Below are 26,353 nucleotides of genomic sequence, written 5' to 3' on the forward strand. Positions count from 1 at the left end.
GCATCTGTCCCTGCAATATCATTTAGTACAACTCCAAGTCCTGAAAATGCCCCCCATCACTGTGGCCACTTTCTCCACATAAATGCTACAGTTTCTTCCGTTACTACTCATGATAGCTCTGTAGTAGAATATCAGTAAGTCCACTCTAATGCTTATTTTATTCCTCCATCCTGTGGACCCTGGGTTGGTGATGTCCACTCCACCTCTAAATCAAGAGGGGTCTTAGATCCCTCATGGCTGGTGGATGTGATTCTCCTCCTTGTAGTTGTAGGCACTCTTGTGTCTGTGGTGTGGTGGCTGACCATCTTTACCTCCTTGTTAGCTGCCAGTTGGGTATTTTGTAAAATGTCCCTTAGTCTAAATTTATCTGATGCTCTTATCATGATTAGACTGAATTTATGGGATTTGGAAGGAGAAACGAGACATAAAATGCCAGGTTCATCACATCATATCCAGAGTGCATCCTGTCATTGTGAGTTATCACTGCTGATGCGACCTTGACCAACAGTGTTTTGAGGTTCCTCCCTTACAAAGTTCCTCATTTCTCTGCCTTCCATTCATAACTTTGGAAAGTAGTCACTATGTGAAGCCCACATTCAGGAGTGGGATTTTTCCACCATGGACTTGAGAGAGCAAATCTGCATAATTTTTGGAATTCTTCTAGGAGGTAGAGCTCTTTTTTTTAAATCAAAAATTTATTTATATCAAGATTGACTCATGATGTTTATTTTATACTTTGGGTTGTGATAAAATATTATTTTATTTTGTTGTTATTTTATCCCAATTTGGCCATGGGACCAGTTTCATCTGTGCCCTGTGTCTTTTTGATGTTATCCCCATCACTGAAGATTTTATTTTATCAACCGCATACTTTCTGGATCTACAAGATGCTCCAGGCTCATTTTGCATATTTCTTGTCAAAAATCCTGCAGTCAACTATTTCTCCAAGAAGATTAATACTTGAGAATGGCATTCAAATACAATGTCTGGGCACTGTAAGGTCCTTGCTACCGGGCCCTATCCAGTGAGTTTCTAAGGAAATATATATATATACACACACACTATCCTGTGTATATAAACATTCCTCTCAATATTTCTACATGTAATCCACGTGTACCTATATTTACCTATACAGCCGTTTATACTGATGTTTCTAACTCTAAACCAGTAACACAGAACAGTTCCATTAACTACCTTTTGTTTATCTGTAACCTCCCATGCTACAGTGAAAAGCATGTGGCCACATTTGCCACCCATTTACTTGATTGCTTGATACCAGTGTACATGTATAGAAGTAAAAGTTTTGTTAATCCATACCCTAATGGGATACAACTTGTTCAACTAGAGTACTGTACTTATGTGCAGTGTCCATTGGCTTCACTTTACAAACTCCATTCATATACAAAATTAATATTTCAGCAACTTTCCTCCCATACCCTTCAGAGAGGGCATTTCATACATTTGTAATACAGTTAGTTTTTTGAACATTTTGCATATCTTGAAAATGAATTTTTATTTTCATACATTAATGTTCCCTCTTTGTGTTGTCAAGGTCAGTGGGTTTTGACAAATGCATGTGACTGCAATTAATTATAACACAGAATAGTTTCACTACTCTAAAAATTCCCCTGTACTTCACTTATTCAGCCCACCTGTTCTCTCCCAAAGCCCCTGTTGTTTCATCGTATCCAGAATTCATAAAATAGTTTAATAAACATATGTCTCATTTTAGACTGGGTTCTTTAGCAACAACCTTTTGACACTCACCCTTGTCATTTTAGTATATTTTTGTGTATGCTTGTTTGCAGTCTGTTTGTCATCTTGGTTAGGATTTTCTTCAGCTCCTTTGCCCATTTATAAACTGGGCATTTACGTTTTTATTGTCGGCTTTCAAAATTATTTGAATTTTGAATACAAATATTTTATCAGATATCTGTTTGCAAGTATTTTCCCCAAGTCTGTTAACTTTCTTTTCATTCCCTTATCCATTTCTTTCACAGAGCAGTTGTATTATATTATCATAAAGAACAACTTACAAATTTTATTCTGTCATGGGTTATGCTTTGGGTGCTATATCAAAACACTAATCACAAAACCACTGACCCCTTGATTTTCTTGTGTGTTTTATTGTAGAAGTTTTATACTATGCATTTAACATGTAAGTGCATGATTCATATTGGGTAAATTTTTTTGAAATGTATACAGTCTGAAATGTATACAGTCTGTGCCTAAATTACATTTTTATTTGGCATGTGTGCATCCCATTTTTCCAGAACCATTTGCTGTAAAGACCACATTTTCTCCATTGAATTTTACTTTCTCTTTTGTCACAGATCACTGGACTACATTTGTGAGATCTATTTCTGGGTTCTCTAACTTTAGTTTTTGTGTCTACTTCAACAAGACAGCACTGTTGATTATTGTGTTTTTTTAGTTAACTCTTGAAGTCACTTAGTTTGGTCCCACAATATTGTTCTTCTTCCTCAGCATTGTTTAGGCTATCTAAGTAATATCAGGTGGAATACGACCTACTACTTTGATTTTCTTCTATAGTATTATATTGGCTATGTAGGTTTTTTGCCTTTCCATATAAGCTTTAGAATTTGTGTATCAGTATCCTCAAAATAACTTGTTTGTTTTTAGAAGTGGCTTGAGTTGAACATAAAGATCAAGTTTGAAGGAAATACCATTTTAGTAACATTCGATCTTACAGACTTTATAACAGAATGCATCTAATCAATTAATTAATTATTTTAAACTTTTTATAGTAACCTTTATACAAACCTGAAATTTCTGAATAACCTGAATGGTTCTGAATAACCATTTTATCTACTTTCAAGTCTACAATTTGGTAATATTTAGTACATTCAGAATATTGTGCTACAATCACCAAAATCCTTTACATCAACATTTCATCACAAGGTAAAAAAATGACAATTCAAAATGTTGAATAAAATAAATTCTAAGAAAATTGTATGGGGAAGTATTGCCATGAGGATATCTTTACAGTTATGGACAAGGGTGGCTAGTTAGAAACAGCATCAAAGGGTTGCTGGACATTTGGTTTTCCCTGGTATTTTTAGAAAAAGAACTCTAGATCTATCTATATGTAATAAGAAATAATTAATATAGCGTATTTACAATCTGTTAGGCACAGGGCTCCTGTCCTATACTTCACTTTCCCTTAACAACCAGTCATTTTATCTTAGGACAAAATTATCTTCTTCATGCTTAACAATAAAAACACATAAATACGCTCTAAAATTGTTTTATAAAAACGATAGAATACACTCTACAAACAAAATTATCAAAAAGATTTTGGGAATTTTCTCCAAGTAAAATTTTTATGACATAAATTATCGGTAACACTAAACAAACTTGTCAGGATAATGATTCAGTTTTGTTATATGCAAATACAGTTTTTCTGTATTTCTAATACTACTTAGTAGCACGCAATATTAAAAAGCGTTTTTTTTTGTTTTTTGTTTTGTTTTTTTGGAAACTACTTGGCAGGGAGACTGGCTTCTATCAGAACTAAGCCATTAGTTTATCAGGACTAAGCCAATTAAGTGCAGGCTTACAAACATCTAGCATATTTCTACTTTGCTATCATAGAGTTGTCCTGTTCAAAAGTTACAAAACTTTAACAGCACTAATTTTATCAATGTGTCTATTTAGACCCAAATAGAATTAGCAAGGGAAAAAAACAGAGAGCATTACTGTTGTAAAGCTTTTTTACTTCTCCAGCATCTACACTAATTCTATCAGGTCCACACCATCTAGGTGGCATGGGGATTACAGGTTACAGAGTTGTTCTTGGAATATTTTTTGTTTCTTGTTTCATTTTGTTTTGTTTTAATTTCAGCAAACTCTTTAGCAGGATATTTTTTCACAAGCATGGTTTCACTGGCAAGCATCCTATTTAGCACATCTCTTCGTGTGGGATATAGTGTCTGAGATTTAGCTTTTTTCAAGGTTCTGTGCTTTTTTGCTTCTGTTGGAACTGTTTATTTGTGTTTTCTAAATTCTCAAATAAACAAAATGTGAATAAAGCTTAAAGTATTGTTAAAGTAGCATTTCTTTTTGAGTTGAACTGTGATTGTTTTTGTGGTGCGCAGCAATGATAAGAATTTTAGTATTTTGGATTTTCAGATTGATAGAGTTTGGTGGAAAAAAGGAGAGTAGGGGAGGAGGGTGTTGATAGGTCTGTTAGAGAAAGGGTGTCATGTATAATTGAGGAGAAGGAACAAGAATTTGTGATCTGAGCCTGATTAAAATGTTTCTTTTAAGGATTGAGCCATTTAGTGGGGATGCATTAAAAAAATGAATGGGTGAACAGGTGACCTTTTTAGTGAGTACAGTAAAAGAAAGATTATAAAACTATTTCATTTATCTCCACCATTGAAATTGAGGTGTGAGTTAAGGGTCCGGGTAATTCGAGAAGGGCAGAGTAAGTCATTTCCATATTAATAAGAAATGAAATTGGCTTACTGCCACCTTCAGAGTTACCTGAGGTTCTGCTTTGGAGTGGACATGGAGACCTGCATGTTCCCTGGGGATCTTCAGTCATCCACTGCTACTCCCAGAAGGTCTGGGAGGTTGAATCTGGAGTTGGGTCTGTCTTGGTCACCAGTGTCCTCTGGCCTTGAGATGACTGGGGACCATCAAACTTCCAGTGGATCCCCTGCTTACACAGTGGACACAGCTGTGGAGGAGCTTGTGGGTTTGGGCTCTGCTTGACTCAGTGCCCAGCCTTTTTAGATTTGATGCATTGCTTCAGTCTGTTCTTTCCCACCGGCCTGGAGTAGCGTGGCTGCTGGGAATTCTGGAGTGTAGAGGATTTAAGACAAAGCTTCTTGGGGAGAACTGCCATGGCTCTGACAGGGCTGTTGGCAGCATTTTATTGGTTTAGGGTATTTGCGTGGATGGGGCCTTCAAGCCAAACACATTCTTTTCCTTCTGGGGATAACAGATGTAAAGAATGAAATGTTTTCCAAGTAAGGTCACAAAAGACTTTTAAATATGGAAATTCTTAGATAAAATGAGAAGGATGAGAGTAATAAGATCTGAGATGGTGTTTAACCTGGGAGAGATCAGAGAGGGAGACGGGAACATGGGCACATATGGGGTTAGGTGAATCTGACTTGGAAGTGGAGTCAGGGGCTGGGGGAGTTTCTGGATGAGGGGAAAAAGCAGGAAGGGCAGAGGGTACCGGAGCAACAGGCAGAGTGGTCACATAGGTAGGGGAATACATTTGTGTACTAGATCAGAGGATGTTCTTGATGAGGTATTCATGATGCAAGAAGTTTTTCAGAGAGGAGAGTGAAGAAGGAGAATTTGAAAAATGGGAAAGAACTGACAGAAGGAGGGGAACTTGCACAGCTCAAAAATTGCTAGGCCATATGGAACCTTCTTACACTTGTTCAAGTGTTGACAAGAATTTTTGAGGCCTGGAAGAATTTGGGGATCTAAGGTCCCATTTTTGGCCATATTGATACTGTTGAGTTGGTTATGACACTAGGCAGTGTTATAGTAGAAGATGAGCCTTTTCAGTCAGAGGTCATTTTCAAGACTGAGATCTTAAGATTTCAGAAGAGACACCCAAGGGGGGTGGTTTTCAGGAGGTGGATTGAGTGTTGCCCATTGGTTTAAAGAGATTTCAACAAGTCCTGAAGTGTCACTGGAAAACAGGGTGCATCTCATCCTGAGTCTCGTCAGATCAGACACAGAGCAGAGGATGAGAGGGAAGCATCCCTCAGTCTAGTCACTCCATGGAACAAAGGGTCCTGGACCCTGAGGCAGCCCTCTACCCAGTGCTGTGGTTTTTGAGAGAGAAACATTGTCCTGGACAACAGAGAGCAGAGCAGAAGAGGGTGCTAGAAAGACAGGAAAAAGGTGGTACTCTTTAACCAGTTTTCTGTGAGAGTTTTCCTGGACAACTGAGAATGGAGGAGGGTATCAGAGTGAACAATTCTGCCAGTGTGGACAGAAAGGGATCAGACACCTGGGCTCCCATGATCTCAGCTTCCTGAGTTTCAACACCAAAATGTTAGGTTTGGAGGGAAGCAGAGGAAGGAAGATGTCTTAGAAATTAGACCTGGAGCCAATGAAGATTCAAGCAAAGCCTTTAATGAGCTTAGCAATTGGGCTGCATCAGAAATAGACAGCAGCAGCAAAGGAGGGGAGTGGGGGGCATTTATAATTTGTGCTGGGCGTAGACTACAAAGGGGATAGTTGTGATGTTTTGTGCTCACTTTGCAGGTTTAAGTTCAGGGTGTGATAGCTCATACAGGGTTTGTATTTTCACCCAAGTTGCTACTATTAGACTGGAATGTTTAGGAAAGGAGTTGGGAAGGAGCAGGGATTGGAGCTCTGGCTCCATATCAATTAGGAATGTGCACCTGCAAGAAAAGGTGTTAAGGAGGGAAGATGAAGAGAGCACTGGGCCTAACACAAACAATAGCATTTATGTTAATTTGGTGATAGCTGTTTTGACTAAATTTGCACTGCTCAGTTATCTTTGCTAGATGTTTCATCTACATGGAACCAGAAAACCAAACACGTGTTTCAAAATTTATCCTCCTGGGAATCTCTGAAGGTACAGAAATGCAGCCGCTCCTCTTTGGGACCTTCCTATCCATGTACCTGGTCACTGTCTTTGGGAATCTGCTCATCATCCTGGCCATCATCTCAGACTGCCACCTCCACACACCTATGTACTTCTTCCTCTCCAACCTGTCCTTTACGGATATCTGCTTCATCTCTACTACCACCCCAAAGATGCTGTTGGGCATCCAGACACTGAGCAAAACCATATCTTATGAAAATTGCCTTAGCCAGATGTACTTTTTCCTGCTTTTTGCAGGATTAGACAACTTCCTACTGACTGTGATGGCCTATGACCGCTTCGTGGCCATCTGTCACCCCTTGTACTATACAGTCATCATGAACCACAGACTCTGTGGCCTTCTGCTGTTGGCATCCTGGTTATTGAGTGTTTCGGACTCTCTTTTACATGTCCTATTGTTTTTGAGATTGTCATTTTGTACAGAGTTGGAAATTCCCCACTTTTTCTGTGAACTTAATCAAGTTGTTCAACTTGCTTGTTCAGGAAACTTCCTCAATTACTTAGTGATGTATTTTGCAACTGGACTTCTGGGTGTTATTCCACTCACTGGGATCCTTTTCTCTTACTCTAAGATTGTTTCTTCCATTTTGAGAATTTCAACAGTTAAAGGCAAGTACAAAGCATTTTCTACATGTGGGTCTCACCTCTCAGTTGTGACCTTGTTTTATGGTACAGGTCTTGGAGTATATCTTAGCTCTGCTGCTACCCAAACCTCAAGGGCAAGCACAATAGCCTCAGCCATGTACACGGTGGTCACTCCCATGATGAACCCCTTTATCTACAGTCTTAGAAACAAGGACATAAAGCAGGCCTTAAGAAAGCTTTCCAGGTAAGAGACACTCTCTCTATTAAAGTATCTTTTGCCTCAAGTTTAGAAATTTTCTCAAGATTAAGAGAAGCCAGACACTGGAAGATTTAAATCTAGATATTTTTATCACTTCATAGAGAGATAATCTGCTAAATGCCTAATTTCTAAAATTCTACATCTTTCTTCTCTGGTTTCTTTTAAAACATTTGAATTCTGAGATTGTATTGCCTCTTACTGAAGACAAAATCTCCTGCCTGAGTTTCAGCTCTAAAAGATTTACCACAGGAAATTGGTACATATACAATTGTAGTAGGTGTTGGAAAAATGAACACGTACTGCAGTCTCGGCCAGATGAAATCAATTGTTCCTGTGATATATGGATTTGGTGAAAAACAGTTGTCAAGGTTTGTTTTGATTGACTTTAGGAAGAGATCACAGAACTGGAGTTAACATCTCATTAAGTTTGCAATAATCCACATTCCATCACACATATGTGCCTGTCTTATACACATTCAAGTTAAATTAGGTCAGATTGTAACAAATGTTAAACTTCTGATGATTCAAAAATTGAAAATGTCACTAACCTCAGTGATTCTTCCAAATATGCATTGTGCAGCTAAACAATTTTTTTGATAGGCAGAAAATTTTCTGGAAATTTCTCTTGGAGTTTCCTAAAATAATAATTCTTATTTACAGATCATAAAATGCAACATAAATAGAAATCAAAGAAGACTTAAAAAATTGGATGGATATCTGTGTTCACTGATTAGAATATAAATATCATGAAGATGACAATTGTATCCAAACTGATTTATAGTTTCAACACAATCACAGTAAAAACTCCAACAGCATTTCAAGTCCAAAGAATAGATCCTGCCACAGAAAGGCGTCTCTTTTTGAGGAACAGATCAACCCAGAAGAGGCTTTGGTTCAGGGGAGGAATTTCAGCCTTGAATATGTAAGATCTCTGGTTCAAAGCCTGGCTCCTCTTAGAGTAATGACCCACTGGGATATTAAACATCTAGTTGATATATTTATACAGGGAAAACAAAAACATTATCCTTTTACTAGCTTTCCTTGGGCCCCTTATTTTTCCTAAAAAAATGAATAAGTTTAATTTTGTTACAAAATTTAATGTAATTGTTTCACTAAAACCCACCTAAAAATTCAGAGAGATAGCTGCAGGATAATTGATTGTTTAACACCAGCATCCTGACAAGTTCCACAGGGCTGTAGGAGAGAATTCTAGTTTTTCTTAAGGTTTGGTTGACTCCTTGCTTGAGGGCTTGTTTTGTTTGGTTTGTTTTCTTGTTTTTCCTTCTGCTTTATCGCCCATGCTTTTTTTTTTTTCTTTTTTTCTGTTAGGTACTGTTGGCTTGTTTCTTGTTTGCTGTGCTTCCTTGTCCTCAATTTTCAGTTTTATTGTGTACTGATTTTGGCTACCAATGCTATCACATTTCCTTCTTACATCTTTCTATCTTCCACCTTCTGTTGTTGCTCTTAAATCCCACCTCTCTTTGTTCAGCCCCCCCCCTTTTTCTTAGCTTTTTATTTATAACCCTTCTAAACAGTTTTCTATCTTTTATTAACTACTTATGACATTGTCCTTTCTTTTCTCTTTCCCTCTCTCCTGATCACACTGGACTTTTAATTCATACTATAATCTATAGAAGATATATAGTCTACTACATATTCAGCTTCCCATTTCACTTTTTTTTTTTATTCCTATAATTCTACCCTGCTTACACGAGTTTAATATTCCGTCTTTTAGGTCTTATATGGTTCCTTTATTTTATTTACTATCAATACTACTATTATGCTTTTTCTTTTCTTAGCTCTTTTGATTTCCCTGGCCCAAATCTTTTACCTTCAGTGGAACTTAGACACCAGCAAAGAAATAAAATAAGAAGAATACAGTGTCAAAAAGAAAACTTCCAGCTTATCATAGATTTCACCCACATAGTGTCAGTTCACAAACTTCCTCCTCCCCTGAATTCCTTTGAGCCTATCTTCCAGTCTCTAGCACACTGAGGCAACCTGGTTTCCTAATTTCATATGAGAGAGATCATGTAGTATTTGTTCTTTAATGCCTGGGTTGCTTCACTCAACATATGAGTCTCAAGATTCATCCATGTTATCACGTGTGTTTGTCCTTTATTTGTTCTTATAACTGAGCAGTATTCCATGGGTGAAATATATGATAATCAGGAGGTAAGGATTTGTGTAAGGAAGGGATAAAATGGGGGCATAGTGATAACTTTGGGTGGGGCTTTGTGGGCTTGGTGAGTGCTAAGGATGGAAGGATCGGTCAGATGGCCAAAGAAATTAGGGAGAGATTGGGGGAAACATTTGAACTTATGAGATTGTCTTGTATTTGTGGTTGAAACTATAATGTTAAGAAAAATCTTTAGAAAATATAATAAGGAAGGCTACCTATTTAAGATGCTTAAAAGGAGGGGGGGATCTGAGACAGGGCAGGCTTCTAGGGAGTATGTGAGTGCTCATTTAGTCAGAGTGGGTTATATCATTGTATGGAGACCCATAAAATGAGAATGAAGGTATACCCACATCCTGGGAAGGACTGAGGTTCTCAGACAGAGGGAATTGTATCTCTGAAGAGTATTGGTGGCTCCCAATGGGTTAGGGCCATCAAATATGTCAAGCCCTCAACATTGTTGCAAGTAACTCTGAAAATGGTCCTTCAAGCAATGAAGATTGATTGTCACTGTGGGCACTGAGGGGAGGGGGAAAGAGATATTGAATAGATGGAATCAATGTAACTGTGGGGCAATGGAAGTGTTCCACAAGATTATGCAAGGATGGCTATTGGACATGTTAAATTACACCAAAAATGTATATGAGCCTATAGGCTAAAATGTAAATCATAATGTAAAACATAAGATAACTAAAAATTTAGAAAATTGTACAGTCTAAAATATAAACCATAATGTAAATCCAAGTGTAACCTTGTTGGAAAGCTATTGTTTCAATATCTGTACATCAGCTACAGCAAATATAATATGAACATCTAAAAAGTTCATTGTTGGTGAAGGAACAAAGTGCTTGATGTTGGATATGTAGGAATACTGTATATTGTACATGTGAAATACTGTGATGTAAAAATTTGTGAAGACAAACTTAAAACTTAGAACAAAAAAGAGAAAGGATGTAGACACTGAGGAAGAAATGGAAGAAGTTGCCTTACCTCTGTACAAACAGGGAAACACCTATAGCAGTGATGAAAGGCAAAATGTCAAACACAAAGTTTTTTTATTTTTTTCATTTTTTGATACTCCAATTAATTTTTACCTATTTAATATTTCTAAATTAGTTTGTATTCAATATCTAACCTTTAAACTCATCACTATATTCCATTTTACTATTAATGGATACTGGCAATATATTAGGCTTCATTTTTAAAGAAGTTTTGGATTACAGAGAGGTTAAACAATGGCATGGGAGGAATACTGGTGCTGGGTGTTATATATAAGGGGCACTTGGTCAGGAGGGAGTTCTCCAGAGCATGTATACAGGGTACATAAAAATGTTTGGATATTTTCACAGTGGTTACATACACACTTCTCCTGAAGCAGTAGGGGAAGCTAAGGCTAATGAGTATTATATTAATGAACTTTCGCAAGTTGTTGAAACACACTCTACATGGTTTCCAACATTGGGCAGTTTAGAAATGGCAGATTGGGAATGACTCGGTAAGGAATTTTAAAAATTATATGTTCAAGGGAATTCTATACCTATTACTATCTGGCCTACATGGACTATTATTAATTCCATTATAGAACCTTTACAAACAGAGGATGAAGAAGAAGATGAAGAAAAGTTCCATGATGACCCTCCACCCATAAAAATTTCTAAACTTTCTTAGCCTACAGATCCTCCATTAATTGATTTTGAGGAAGTTGATACACTTCCTCTTCCTCCATCCCCTAAATGTATGCCTGAATATATCCAGCCCAAATTATCCTCTTTACCAAAGGGAATCTTGCAGGCTAGATGAGAGACAGACATTGATGCTCTTCAAATGGCATTTCCCTTTACAGTACAAGAAAGGGTGGTTCCAGGCATAGAGGCAAATAATCCAAATAGAGTTTATGAAATTACTTATAAACATTTTCTCTTTAAAATTTTAAAGAAATTGAAATTAGCTCTACAGCAATATGGTCATAATTCTCCTTTTACTTGCAGCATAGTACAAGGAATTGCTGAAGGCTTCAGTCTAATGACGGCCAATTGGTCTACTGTGGCTCATACCTTGTTTGGGTCTGGAGAATTTTTACAACTTAAAACTGGTGGGTAGATCATACTGAAACTCAAGCTGCTCAAAATAGGGCCCATAACCTTCCAGTTTCATTATATTAACTGGTAGTGAATAGGAATTGGACCAGAGTGGAAAATAGTCTAGAAATTAATTACGACTAACCAGGCTGTGCCCCAAATTCAACATTGTTGCCTAAGGTCCTAGGAGAAAATTGAAACAAAAGGATAACCTATGGTATCTTTTAAAAAAATAGTACAGGGACCTTGAGAATCTTACCCGTAGTTTATTGCCCAGCTTCAAGGAACTATTAAAAGCAGAACAGTAATTTAGAGGTAGATAATACTAGTTTACAGTTAATGGCTTATCAGAATGCCAATCAGGATTGTTAAAAAGCTATTGGACCAATGAAGGGAAAGGTGGATCTGGCAGGATCTGTTAAAATGTGTCAAGGAGTAGGAACAGAAATTTATCATGCACAAATGATGGCTCAACCTATGGCAGTTTTAAAAATTAACAATAGATTCCCTGGAAAATGTTTTAACTGTGGAAAACGTGGCCATATGAGGGGAGAATGTTGGGAAAGACTTAGAGAAAAACCAATGTCAAATTTAAAACAGAATGAGGGAAGCAGACTTGGCTCAATGGCTAGGGCATCTGCCTACCACATAGGAGGTCCATTGTTCAAACTCAGGGCCTTATTGACCAGTGTGGAGCTGGCCCACTGCAAAGTTCATGCACGCAAGGAGTGTCATCCCACGCAGGGGGGTCATCCATGTAGGGAGCCCCATGCGTAAGGATTGCACCCCATAAAGAAAGCTGCCCAGCACCAAAGAAAATTCAACCTGCCCAGGAGTGGTACTGCACACACTGAGAGATGACACAGCAAGATGACACAGCAAAAAGAGACACAGATTCCCTGTGCTGCTGACAAGAATAAGAGCAGACACAGAAGAACACACAGCAAATGGACACAGAGAACAGACAACTGAGGTGGGAGGAGAGGGGAGAGAAAAATAAAGAAATAATAAAAGAGGCAGGCATATCCCAAGTATCCACTAAAAAAAGAAAAAAGAAAAAAGAAAACAAGAAAAAAAACAGAATGAGGCATCTCAGTAGTATCCGGGTCTATGTCCCCAATGCAGTAAAGGGAAACAGTGTTCTAATCAATGTCATTCTGAATATAATAGTAATGGGACCCCTAATTTGGAAAATCCCAGCGGGGCCAGCTCCTAGCCCCTTACCAGAAGTGGGCATTCCCTGTTCAGCAGAACAATCCCAACAATCAGTAGTACTCTGCAGTGTTTTGAAATTATCCCCTACAACAACAGGAAGCACAGCTATAGATATCCCTGCTGCAGAACCTGTTAATTCTACTCCCTGGGGACAAGCCAGTCTGGGTAAGAACTGGACTTAAAGGACCACTGCCTGTTGGCACTGTTGGCTTCCTCCTAGGAAGGAGTAGTCTTTCTTCACAAGGAGTCAGGGTGCATACTGGAGTGATTCATGGTGATTATCAAGGGGAAATTCAAATTGTTGTATCTACATCCATCCTATGGAAGCCTAATTTGGGAGATCGTATAGCTCAGTTGCTTCAGCTTTCCTATGTTCCCATAGGAACTAGCACAAGAACTATGGTGACAAAAGTTTTGGAAGTACAGGCTGGAATTTTTCTCCCTGAAAAGATTCTTGATTCCTGTTTCATATATGAAATAATTATTCAAAGAGACTTATTGATACTTCAGTTATTAGTACCAGCCATTGGCCTTCTATGTGGCCCTTGCAAAAAGCTTGCATTTCTGTAGTGGGACTTGTTGCTCCCAGAGGATTAAGGCAGAGTGTTCAAATTTTTCCTGTCAAGGACCTGAGGGTCAGCCTGCTACTTTACAGCCTTATGTTGCCAACCTACACATTAATCTATGGTTTGAGAATTTTTAGAACAAAGGCAGGCTGAAATCTACCTCCCTAAATTTAGACAATGTAGCAAACAGAGTCAGCAACTAATGAAGAGGCAGGACGCATTCCTGGCTTGGGATTGGGTAAAAACGATCAGGGAATTGACCCCATTTCAACTGTAGCCAATGAAACTCGAGAAGGGTTAGGTTTACCAGAAATTTTTTTCTCTCTATTTTTTTAAAAGTTACATTAAAAAAATATAAGCAGTCCCCATATAACCCCCACCCCCCTCACCCACTCCTCCCACATCAGCAACCTCTTTAATCATCGTGGCACATTCATTGCATTTGGTGAATACATTTTGGAGCACTGCTGCATCACATGGATAATGGTTTACATTGTAGTTTGCACTCTCCCCAAGTCCACACAGTGGTCCGTGGCAGGACATATATTGTCCAGTATCTGTCCCTGCAGTACCACCCAGTACAGCTCCAAGTCCTGAAAATGCCCCCACATCATATCTCTTCTTCCCTCTCCCTACCCTCAGCAGCTACCATGGCCACTTTCTCCTCATCAGTGCTACAGAGTGCCCACTGTTCAGTCTAGCCTCCTTGGACCACCTAAACCCATCCCAATTAAATGGGCTACTTCTACCCCAGAATAGGTTGAGTAGTGGCCTTTACAGAAAGAGAAGCTGGAAGAGGTTCATGAATTAATAAGGGAAGAGTTACATAAAGGTCATATTGAGGATTCATTTAGTCCTTGGGAAGTGGAGACTGTTAACTGTTCTGTGAGCTGTTAATGCAGTAATTCATCCTTTGGGCTCCTTACAGTATGTCTTGCCCACACCTTCTATGAACCCTAAGAATTGGTTGCTTATAGTAATTGATATTAAAGATTGTTTTTTTTACCATACCTTTGGCCTTGAAAGAATGGGAAAATTTGCATTTTCAGTGGCCTCATTTAATAATAAAGAGCCTATGAAAAGGTTCCAATGAAAATACCTCCCACAAGGAATGCTTAACTGTCCCACAATATGCCAAGATTGTGTAGCTAAGGCCATAGAGCCAGTTAGATCAAGGTATTCTTGTTATATTATTCATTACATGGATGACATACTATGCTCTGTTCCTTCCCCAGAAAAGTAGGCTTAAAATGTATCATCCTTTTGAGAGAATTTCATTGCAGTGGGTTCAAAAATAGACCAGAAAAAATGCAAAAAATTACTTCTGTTACTTATTTAGGATCTGTAGCTGATAAAATTAAAATCAAACCTTAAAAGGTTCAAATTCATAAAGATTCTGTCCAGAATTCAAATGACTAAAAAAAACTGTTAGGAGATATAAACTGGCTAAGGCCTAAGGTGGGTGTATTTAATATCTGAGTTATCTAACTTATTCTCAATGCTGTGGGGTCATCCTCAATTGACTAGCCTCCAAAAATTAACAAAGAAGTTGTGCAAGAATTAACGATAATTGAAGAAAAAATTCAGGATTCTCAGATAGAACAGATTGACCTTGAAAACACTTTGTAATTGATTATTATCCCTTCATTACATTCCCCTACTGGGATTATTATGCAACAGGAAAGTATTGTAGAACAGCTGTTTTTAACCTAAGAGCTTAGTCAAGTCTTTGTCTTCTTATATAGACTTTATAGCACAACTAGTGTTTAAAGGATGGGAATGTGCTTGTGCAATGCGTGGACAAGACCCCTCACATGTTATTCTTCCTTTATTGAACAAGGAAGTTGATTTTTGCTTCCAAAATCATTTGCTTTGGCAAATAGCTTTCACTGACTATGTAGGAAATTAGACAACCATTATCCTAAATGTCCCAAGTTGCAATTTATTAAATGCACTCGGTGTATTTTGCCTACAATGACAAAGCTTCAACCAATTTCAGATTCACCTACTATTTTTAATGATGGGTCTATGTAAGGGCTGGCTGGAAGCACAGGGAATAAGACAAAGCAATTCCTAACTCCTGTTTTTTCTGTGCAAAAATCTGAATTGATAGTGGTACTTACTGCTTTGCAAGATATCCCAGAACCTGTGAATATTTTATCAGGCTTAGCGTATGATGTTTAAGTTACTCATTCTATTGAGACAGCTCTGATTAAACCTACTTTGTAATATTTTCATTTTGCATTGTTTGATGAACTTCAGCAGACTATTCAACATTGAACTAATCCATTCTATAATACCCATATTTGGTCACATGTTAATCTCCCTGAACCATTAGACAAAGGTAATGCTGTTGCTGAAAAATTGGTCAATCCTGTTTTATAGGACACAAGGCATTTCCATGAATTAACCTATCTGAATGCACCAAGTTTCTCAGTATCCTTTAACCTGGACACAAGCTAAGAAAATTATTCGAATTTTCCCTTCTTGCCAAATTCTTAATAATCCTAGATAATCAGAGCCTGGTGTGAATCCTCGTGGGCTGCAGGCCAACCAATTGTGGCACATTGATGTCACCCACGTAGCGTAGTTTGGCAAGATATGTTCATGTTTCTGTAGATACATACTCTACTTATTTGGGCCACAAGCTCTAACTGGTGAAAATGCTCACCATGTCTGACAACACATCCAAGCCTGTTTCGCAACAATGGGGCTTCCTAAGTCCATCAAAACAGACAGTGCTCCTGCTTTTGTTAGTAACACCCTAAAACACTTTTTTTGACCTTTGGGCTATTTCCCAAGTTAGAGTTCTCCCCTATAACCGGCAAGGACAAGCTATTGTTGAATGTAATAATCAGACTTTTAAAAGAATGTTATAAAAACAAAAAGGGGAAGACAAGAAGACACGTCATACCCAGCTACATAAAACACTATTTATTCTCAAATTTCTTAAGTATGAGTCTACGTTACAGGAAACAGCAGCTGGACGGTATTTTCAACTATATGAAAGGAATCAAACCAGTTCTATTTCTGAATTACCATCAATTTGGTGGAATGATCCATTGACCAATGAATGGTCAATGGGAAAGCTGTTAACCTGGGGATGAGGATTTGTTTTCGTTTCCCCAGGAGACAGCAAATGTCCTGTGTGAATACCTGCATGTAGAATAATGATGTCTCATGAATGCAAAATGACAATAGAAGTTCCCGTGGGATCTGGAGCCCCAGGCATGCAAAAGGAAGGTCTAATGCTGGAGACAACCAGACTAGGCACCCCTCCGAAGACTCGAGCTTCCCCATTCCCCATGTGGGAACAGATAAACATCAGTGTCAAGAGGCTGAACATTGAGAAAAGAATGAGTCTCCAGTAACTGTCCCAAATTTGTTGGTCTCCATGTTAGCCATTATAACAACATCCATAAGTACTATCCCTAGAACAGCAGCTGAGAATAATTACACATATTGTGCATATGTTCCTGATCCTCCCCTGCTGTGCATTGTCTCTTGGATGGAGACTCCTTCTCTGATTTATGCTAATGATTCCTCTGGGTAACAGGACTGGAAGATCACTGTCCACCATTACATATTCATGAGGAAGGTAATAATCATAATTTAACTCTAGGATTTACTGAATTACCACCATGTGTGGAGCATGCTGAGGATGGTTAAATATGACACATCAGGTCTGGCTGGCTGTCACTTCTAAACTTGGCAATATTACAAAAGCTCAATTTCATCTAATCTCCAGAATGAGTTTTAAATATATACCATATAATAGCACTGATTTGAATCCCCCAGATAAACCAATATGTGTATACCATTCCTTATGGACTCCAGAGAGTAATCATATTCATTGGAAAAACTGTCAAGGTTCTAGGAGTGTGTTAGCTTTTAATGGTTCCTATGGAATTGTAACTGACTAAGGGGTATGAAGTTCAGTACTATGTTAATACAAATGACATCTGTTATTCTCATGATGCTTTAAGATGGAGTGTGTTTAAATATAATCATACCACAATCACAGCACATGCAAACCATCCCATTATTTGTCAAGGTGGGAGAATGGTTCTACCTTCTCCCTCGTTAAAGGGTAGTCCAGAAGAAACAATTTTATGGAAAATACCTTTTAGTTTGAACCTAATCTAGATTTGGGAAAGAAGGTATCAGCATTCTAATAATTATTGATTATCATTCAATACTTCAAAGTAAATTTCCTTTCACATTTGATCTCATGTTAAGAATCCATAGGTATTCTTAGTAGGAGAATTTTATATGAATGAAACCTCTTGAGGAATTCATTGCTTGAATGATTCCTTCAAGCTCATGGGAGTATTAATAAAACACTATTTTCTACCAGTTATAGTTACACAATTATTTGAAAACAGTTGAGCATGTGGATTCCAATAATCCAAAACCGACCATGGGAATCCTCCCCTGATATGCATTCCTTGTCAGTGGTCCTACTAATGCTCAAATGTACAACAAGAATGATAGGGTGGTTGATACCTGCTGTTATGGGCATAATAGCCCTCATTAATGTGGTAGCCTTTTCAGGAGTGGCATAATATCAAGGTGTTAAGACTACTGTATTTATCCAAAAAGGGCATAAGAATGCCAATTGGGCTTGGGGAAGTCAAACTCAAATTGACAAGGAGATAAATACTCATCTTGTAAATTTTAAAAATGTGGTTTTGAGGTTGGGAGAATAATTACAAACTGTAAATATGCACTCATGCCTAAAACGTGATTGAAATATCTCTAGTTTTGTGTGACTCCCTGTATAATAGCAAAAATATTCCATGGGAATCAGTGAAACGGCATTTGCATGGCCATAGAAACAATATAAGCTTAGGTATTTCTCAATTACAAGCACAAGTGAAAAACATTCAGCATGTTCATTTGCAATGGCTTCCTGCCTCACAAACTATGAGAGGAATTGTGGATGGATTAAAATCCCTGAACCCTATGGTATGGATTAAGAGTTGAGGAGGGGGTCTTCCAGGAGGTATATTAATTATCTGTTCCTGTTTGTTTTGTATGCATTTAACTTCAAATGCACACAACAAGCCCTCTGGGGATTAATACAGCAAGAAACCACTTGAGCTACATTCATTACTTTGCAAAAACAAAAAGAGAAATTGTGGAAAAATGGCCTGAGGTTAAAATATTTCCATGATGCAAATGAGGGTATGGACCATAGAACATCAGGTCCTGTCAAGAAAGAACACTGTCCTTGACAACCCGTGATTGATTAAAGAGGGAAACATTTAAACCTTGCATGACATACATGGGAAAGATATGTATGTGATTATTCTGGCCGAATGTTAACTGAAGAATGCTTCTTCGCATCCTTGAGATATTCAATACATACAATGTGGAAGCTTGGGTGGAGGCTCTGAGTCCTTGAGACTTTGAGCCCCTGTTCCCATCTTTTCCAACTCTCTTGTGCCTCATTCTTAAGTTCTGTGATGGCTTTTATTCTAGTACTCCTTATATAGAGCTGGACTCAACTGAAATTTCTTTAGGAATTTTTCTCCTGAATAGGCAGTAAACAAAGCAGAAAGTCTGTTTTATCAAAATAGCTTCTTGTGCTTTAAAGTTATTGTGTTCTTGGATTAAGGGAAAACAGTCTTATCACTTTAAAACCCATAATAACCAAACAACAACTTTTAACATTTTGCTTTCTCAAAGGCAAATCCTGAAAACTATCTTTTTCTTTTAAATGATTTCAAAATATTTCCTCTTCCCCGTTATAAAAAGTAAAGTAGAAAGATAGGTAAGCCCATTTGACATATTATAAATCACATAGGTAATGTTTAGAAAGCATATAAAAATTTTTAAAGTTGGATTTCCATGTCATCAGACTCTCGTTCATTAAACCATGTGCCTAGTACTATGCATGGTGCCTCCCAATTTCAGTTATTAGTCACATTGGTCACAATGACCTCTAAAACAATAAAGATATCTGACACATCTCCAGGTCATTCTCTTGAAGTACATGGAAATATGTTGCTCTTTCATATTCTTTTGGCTCTGCCAACTGCAGATGGCTTGAGATTACCTCTTTACTGGCTCTGGTTCATATGCCATTGATGCAATGCACCAAGTGTGTCGAATTTCACTGTATGCATATTTTAAGATTTCTGAAAAATATTTCCAACTTATCTCCAAATTTTTTTCTCTATTTATATCCCATTACTAATGAACTATAGTAACTATTTCCCCATCCTTTCTCTATCAGTGGTTATTATTGTTTCACTTTTTGCAACTAGTTGGGAGTGCATTGAACATGAGTTACCATGGTGAAAAAGGTAAAAAAATATATATGAAGGTAGTGGAAAGTTTATGAAAAAATATTCTTCTGAGAAATATCTTGGAGTGGATGGAAAACTGAAATAAGAACCCCTGTTTGAATTGCAGGAATGAAGTGGGAGAAAGATGGGAGAAAACTGGAGGATGGACACTGTGTTTTTGGTTAGGTTAAGTAAGAAATTTATACCAAGAGAAATGGAGAGACTGAATTGTTTTTAGCAGCGTGATCCTGTGATGCAGTTTACATTTCTGAGAGATTATCATAGCTGCTGTGTGAAGATGGAATAGGAAAAAAGCAAGAGTAGATGAAGAGAAATACAGAAAGAACACAAGATGGTAACTTAGATTTTGGAAAGAATTCTATCAATGCATGATGAACTGATAATAGATTGGATGACTGAGATTATACAGCTGGCTTAAAGGATGACTCACCAAGGATTTAAGTAACAAGTGTTGTGAGGCCATTTTATTAAGTCTTGGGACACATACAAAGGAAAAGTGGGACTTGATTGGGCCAGATCTTGAAGGAGTTTTAATGTCGACCTAGGAGTCATGTGCTCCTACTGAAAGTCATTAAGTCATGTCCTTCATCAGGTTTCAATGTATGGTTTAACGCAGAAAGAACTCAGGCCCTAATGGGCAACATAAAGGAAAGAGAAGGTGACCGGGCTGATTGGAAGCCTGGTGTAGAGCAAACATACGTTTGTAATTGGGCATCTACTTCAGGGAATCAACTTCACTTGAAGGCCAAATGCATGACAGCAGAAGAGGGGCAGGTGGGAAACAGGGCATTATCAAGAGAAGCAGAGGAAGGGGGGGAAGTAGATTTAAGCCATAGCAATAATGGATATCAAATTGATGCAAAGTCTATGGAGACAAAAGACTAGTGCAAGACAAGTGACAATTCCCACACTATTAATTCTTATATTTAATTCTGACATTCTCAAGGTTGTCTCCTTATACATTATCTTACAAATCAAGTGTTTCTTTCAATTGCCTGAATCCTGAATCCAAAGCCATAGTTTACTTTTTTTGTTGTTGTCTTTTGTTAATTTGTAGGCATTCTGATCTCTGTGGATGATGTAAAAACAACAACAACAAAAGGTAAATCCTTCATATTCTGCAAATTCATTCTGATATATCTACAGGTGGACTAATTTTTATTTACAGTACAAAACCACTCATATTGAGCATTTGATGTGAAAACTATCAAGTTTACATTTTGAAAAATTCTCCCCCATTATTTCTTCTAATTTGGACTTCTTGTTATTTTTTCTTTCTGAAACTCCTTTTGCAACTGGAATTTTTCTTTGGTATTTCTCACAACTTTTACACTCTACTCTGAATTCTTGGTAAATTCCACAGCTCTACACCCAATTCCAGTCTTTTGATTACTACATTCAGATCTGGTCTAAATATTTGGTCTGGTCTAAGTAGTTGTTCATAATTGTTAAATTTTATAATTTATTTCAAGTAACTTATTCATTGTTTTCATGACTAATAGTTTTTCTTATCTGTTTTTGATTTCTATATATCAATTTATTTCACATTTGGCTGTTAATAAACATAATATTCCTTACTTCTTTGAGGAGGTTAAATATACTTCATTTAAATTCATTTTGAGATTCACCAATTAGTTCTATTTTCTCCTGAGTGAATGCATCTCCCATTTTTTAAAGGCTGAACAATATTAATTACTAACAATTTTCCTCATATCTTACTCTCTCCTTCCAGGCTCACTCCTGTCTACTTCAATCAGCACACAGGTAACCTCTACCAAAGCAGTAGGATTTCCATAACAACGATGAGGGCCTGACATGCTAGAATGCCCTCCCCCATCGGGAGCCAGCAATTATCTGGAGAGACACAATTCCCTCTGTTTGAGAATATCAGGCCTCCTCAGGGTGTGAGTACAAATTCCAACACATTGTATGGGTCTCCACCCAGTGATATAACACACTATGACAAGATGAGCACTCAAAGACTCCCTAGAAGCTTGATTCTGTGCTAGACTCCACCCTTGAACACCTTAAACAGGTAATCCTTCCTTGTAATAGTCTCTAAAGTGTTTTCTCAACATTATAGTTTTAATCACATACCTGATCATCTCCCATGTTCAACTGTTCCCCCCAACCCTCCCCACAATTCCTTGAGCCATTTGATCCATCCTCCCAACGCTTGACCCCCTCAAGCTTGTAAAGTCCCACCCAAAGGTTTCCTCATGCCCCATCTTATTCCTTCCCTGTACAAATACTTACACCATATTACTTAGATAGAATTTTAAAACCTACTTTGCTATTTTAAAAAAACATTTTATAAGAGTACATCACTTTTGGGGGAGTAGGTGTCCATCAGCATATATCATAATTACTGGTTTGTCATATATGAAATGTATACAATGAACCCCATGATATAGTGAGGATTTTTGGAGGAAAAGGTTTTCAATGTTATTTTTATCATGAAAGCCTTGAAACCAGATTAAGCCACATGTTTTCTTACAAAAGACCGTTGTTTCTGGTCAGAATGATGTTTGGTGGTGGTAATTTTTTCATAACTTATTGAAATTATAGAAATATTTGTATTTTCTCATTATAAGCCCTCTGGTTAAATATTTTGATTTGTTCTGTGGCTTCTTTGAAATATTTCAGGATTTTTTCAGATGTGATTTAAATAATGATGTTATAATCATTTTAATGGAAATAAAAGTCATCCTTTCCATTAAAAAAAAACCCTCTCTGAAATTATTACAGATTCAGGAGACCTCAAGATTTATGCCTTCCTTTCAAGTACCAAGACTTATTCCCTATCAGACCCAATGAGTTCCTCTATATGCAAACAATATTTTACATAGTTTCATATCAATGCATGGACTTTCAATACCTTTCCCACAAGCTTCCACATGCTCCTACTTTAGCTTATCTAAAACCAAGAAACCATTTCTTCTTGGAAAGTAGTATAATCAAAGAGTCAGTCACCATTCCAAAAATTAAAAGGAAAAAAAATTCAGTTTGATAAAAGACCTTCTTTGCTTCATCACAAGTTGGATAAGGAGAATTGTTCTTTGAAATTTAACAGAGGAAGGGCCAGTTGGACATGACTACAGTTACTTTTTAAAATATATGCTATTTTTTCAAAAGATTTTAGATTACATAAATTTCCCATGAAAAATACAGTGGATTCCTTTTGTGCCCCACTCCCTCCTCTCCCACACTTCCCCACATTAATCACATCCTTCATTAGTGTGGTAAATATGTTACAATTGATAAACACATACTGGAGCATTGCCACTAAGTGTGGATTATAGTTTACATAGTAGTTTACATTGCCCCACACGATTTAATAAGTCATGACAAAATATATAATGGCTTGTATCCATCAATGCAATGTCATTCAGGACAATTCCAATGTTCCCAAAGTGTCCCATATTACACTTCAATTTTCATTTCCCTCCCTCAGAACCTCTGGTGACCATTGCATCCACCTGAGTCATAAAAAATTTTCTATTGCTAGAATAAGTGTATAGTAGAATAACCACAAATCATCTACCATCTTTCATTTAATTGCGATGGGCTTACATCCCATGGAGCTGATGGATGGGGACAACTGGATTGCAGTTGCAGACTCTCTCTGTTCCTTGGGATGGATATGTTCCATCATTTTATTCTTGATTCTTGTGCTGAATGAGTCCAAAGAACTGGAGTGTAGGTGCTGGAAAACTGATGAGATTTAGGGCCCAACTGGCACATGGATAGTCCGTAGATTTAAGGCTCTTTGATATACACCTAACAAGCTTTATACTAAGTATAGGTTCAAATAGAAGAGGAAGAAGAATCATGTGTAGGAAAAGCACAAATGAGCTTAACTCTTTCACACTGGGGAGCATAATTTGCAAAGAAGTGCCCATACGCTGTGTGTGAAATAGAGTTATATTTTGAGAGCTCTTTCTGCCAATTCAGAACCCTTGGATCACATATATTCCAATAAACTTCAACATTATATTCATCCCTACATGGAATGTCTCCATATCCTCAAATACTGTAATGACCTTGTCAGTACCTATGACCTCAATAAAACCACAGTGAGGCATGATTATAGATGAACTTCACTACTACCTGGAAGAGAGAGAAAAAAGCCACTTTTGTCTGTTTCTTGTTGTCTGTTTGTTCCTGGTTTTATAGGAACTCTGCCATCAATAGCCTTAAGGATCATTAACTGGACCATAGTCAGAGCAGGTACACTCGATGTGGTATTCCAAAAACAGGACTTCCTGCCATGCCACTGAATAACTTGTAAGTGTTTGTGCCTGTGAGATGGGCACAACTTTAAATTCACTTCCAAGTTACTGGCCATAAGCCATTTATTTTTTACACCATGGTAATTAAAAGCTGTAGGTGTTGACTGTGTCTTACATGTTTAATATTGTGAAGATTATATGGAGTACTTATAGCTACTGTTCTCTGTTTTGGGATGGGAAAAAATAAGTGTTTCCCAAATAACCTTATGTTGCCATAGAAGTGCAAATATTGGGGAAATTTATCTGTAGGTGGAGAAATGGATCAGCACAACTTACTGGTCTATGGTTTTAACATATTTTACAGGGGCTGACAAGTAAATAACCATGTCAAATTTTAGGAATCCCAAATATAATTTTATTTTCACCTTTATCTTAATCTACTGATTTGCGATTTTTGAATTTTGCATGACTGGTGATTCCAGGCAGGGGCACATTGGATCGTGGGTGTTTCTGGTCACAGGAATGGTATGCACGCCTGCATCTACATTATGCGGCATGTTGTTTGCCTAACCTGAGACATAGCTGTGTGAGGCTGTTCATCTCTCTGTTGGACCATGGAGTGCATGATTTTAGGAAGTCCTTAGATAAAACCTGACTGGCATGTGCTCTTCTGGAGAGAACACCCTTCTGATGCAATGAACACTAGTTTATTGATGGGACTGGTTGCTTGATAAGAGACAGCAATAAACTTGCCTGGAGAGGAGGTGTTCTCTGGGGACTTTCTATCCATGGACTTGGGTGAAATCACAGCACCAAGGGGTGAGGAGGATAATTCAAAACTTATTTTTCAAATCTTTTTTTTTTTTCACCTGGGTACAGAGCCTCAGATGCAGAGCCAAAGGGCTAAATTGTTACAGATCCCCCTATTTTCTAGGGGATTTGGAAAAACTTAGCAAAAACAGGTCACCACAGCTGTTAGATTTGACTTTCTTGTTCATAACAACAACATATACACATAAATGCATATATATGTAATATATATGTTTATATATGTGTGTGTGTGTATATCAGGGTTCTACTTCCAAGATGTACCCTGTGATTTTCATTGTCCTGCTCCTGCAATTTCCCTTTCTGCATGGAGATTAATGGATCCTACCTGCTTCCACAGACTGAGACCCAGTGTATTTAAGGATGGAGATTTGGGGAAGCAGACATGGTCCAGTGGTTAGGGCATCTGTCTACCACATGGGAGGTCCATGGTTCAAACCCCGGGCCTCCTTGACCCCTGTGGAGCTGGCCCATGCACACTGCTGATGCGGGCAAGGAGTACCGTGCCACGCAGGGGTGCCCCCCACGTAGGGGAGTCCCAAGCACAAGGAATGCACCCCATAAGGAGAGCTGCCCAGTGCAAAAGAAAGTTAAGCCTGCCCAGGAATGGCGCCGCACACACGGAGAGCTGACACAAGATGACGCAACAAAAAGAAACACAGATTCCCATGCTGCTGACAACAACAGAAGCGGACAAAGAAGAACACGCAGCAAATAGACACAGAGAAGAGACAACTTGGGCAGGGTGGGGGAGAAGGGGAGAGAAATAAATAAATAAATCTTTAAAAAAATGGATGCAGATTTGGTTATTGTGAGTTTTTCCTACTTTATGCATTTCAAACATTCAGAAGTATTCCCGTGCCTATCAAGGATGTCTATTTGCAGCAGTAAGTGCCTTTCTCATTTATTTTCTGCATCACTGTAGTGATGAGTGATGCCTGCACAATTTGCAGGTGGCTACATCAGCATACTCCATATTATTGTCCTTGCCTTCCCACTCGACCACCTACATCCCAGATTATCAATAACCGTCTCACTGGATTTTTTTTCTTTCAAAGGGAAGGGAGAATATTCTATTTTTCTTCTTTTTTGTTCCCATGACTTTCTCTTTTCCAGTTCTGGAGCAGAAAGGATACATACTTCTCTACCAAATCCCACTCTCCTTGCCTCTCCTCTGGCCTCAGCTGCCACAAGGAGTGTATGAATTTATATTCCTTACGTACGCAATCCATTGGCATTAGCACTTCATTATGAGGTTATGGAAAAATAACTCCTCCTTAAATTAACGGACTGCTAATGATTATATCCTCATAGGTATAATGCTAATATTTCTAAAAATTGCCACAGATATCTGGGGCCTTCTTGCATGGACAGATTTCTTACTGTAGACAGCTGGATATTCTTTGAAATATCTTTATATCTTATATCATAGCCTGCCAGGTATTCTCCTTGCTTCCTTAAGCTGTCAA

At 37.9% G+C, this 26,353-nt stretch overlaps 1 pseudogene; it reads left to right on the forward strand.

Annotated features, from left to right (window-relative positions):
- Positions 1-6,540: 6,540 nt before the first annotated feature.
- Positions 6,541-7,503, forward strand: LOC131276843 (olfactory receptor 7A17-like; annotated as a pseudogene).
- Positions 7,504-26,353: the final 18,850 nt, after the last annotated feature.

This window comes from Dasypus novemcinctus, chromosome 30, assembly GCF_030445035.2.
Source record: "Dasypus novemcinctus isolate mDasNov1 chromosome 30, mDasNov1.1.hap2, whole genome shotgun sequence".
NCBI lineage: Eukaryota > Metazoa > Chordata > Mammalia > Cingulata > Dasypodidae > Dasypus > Dasypus novemcinctus.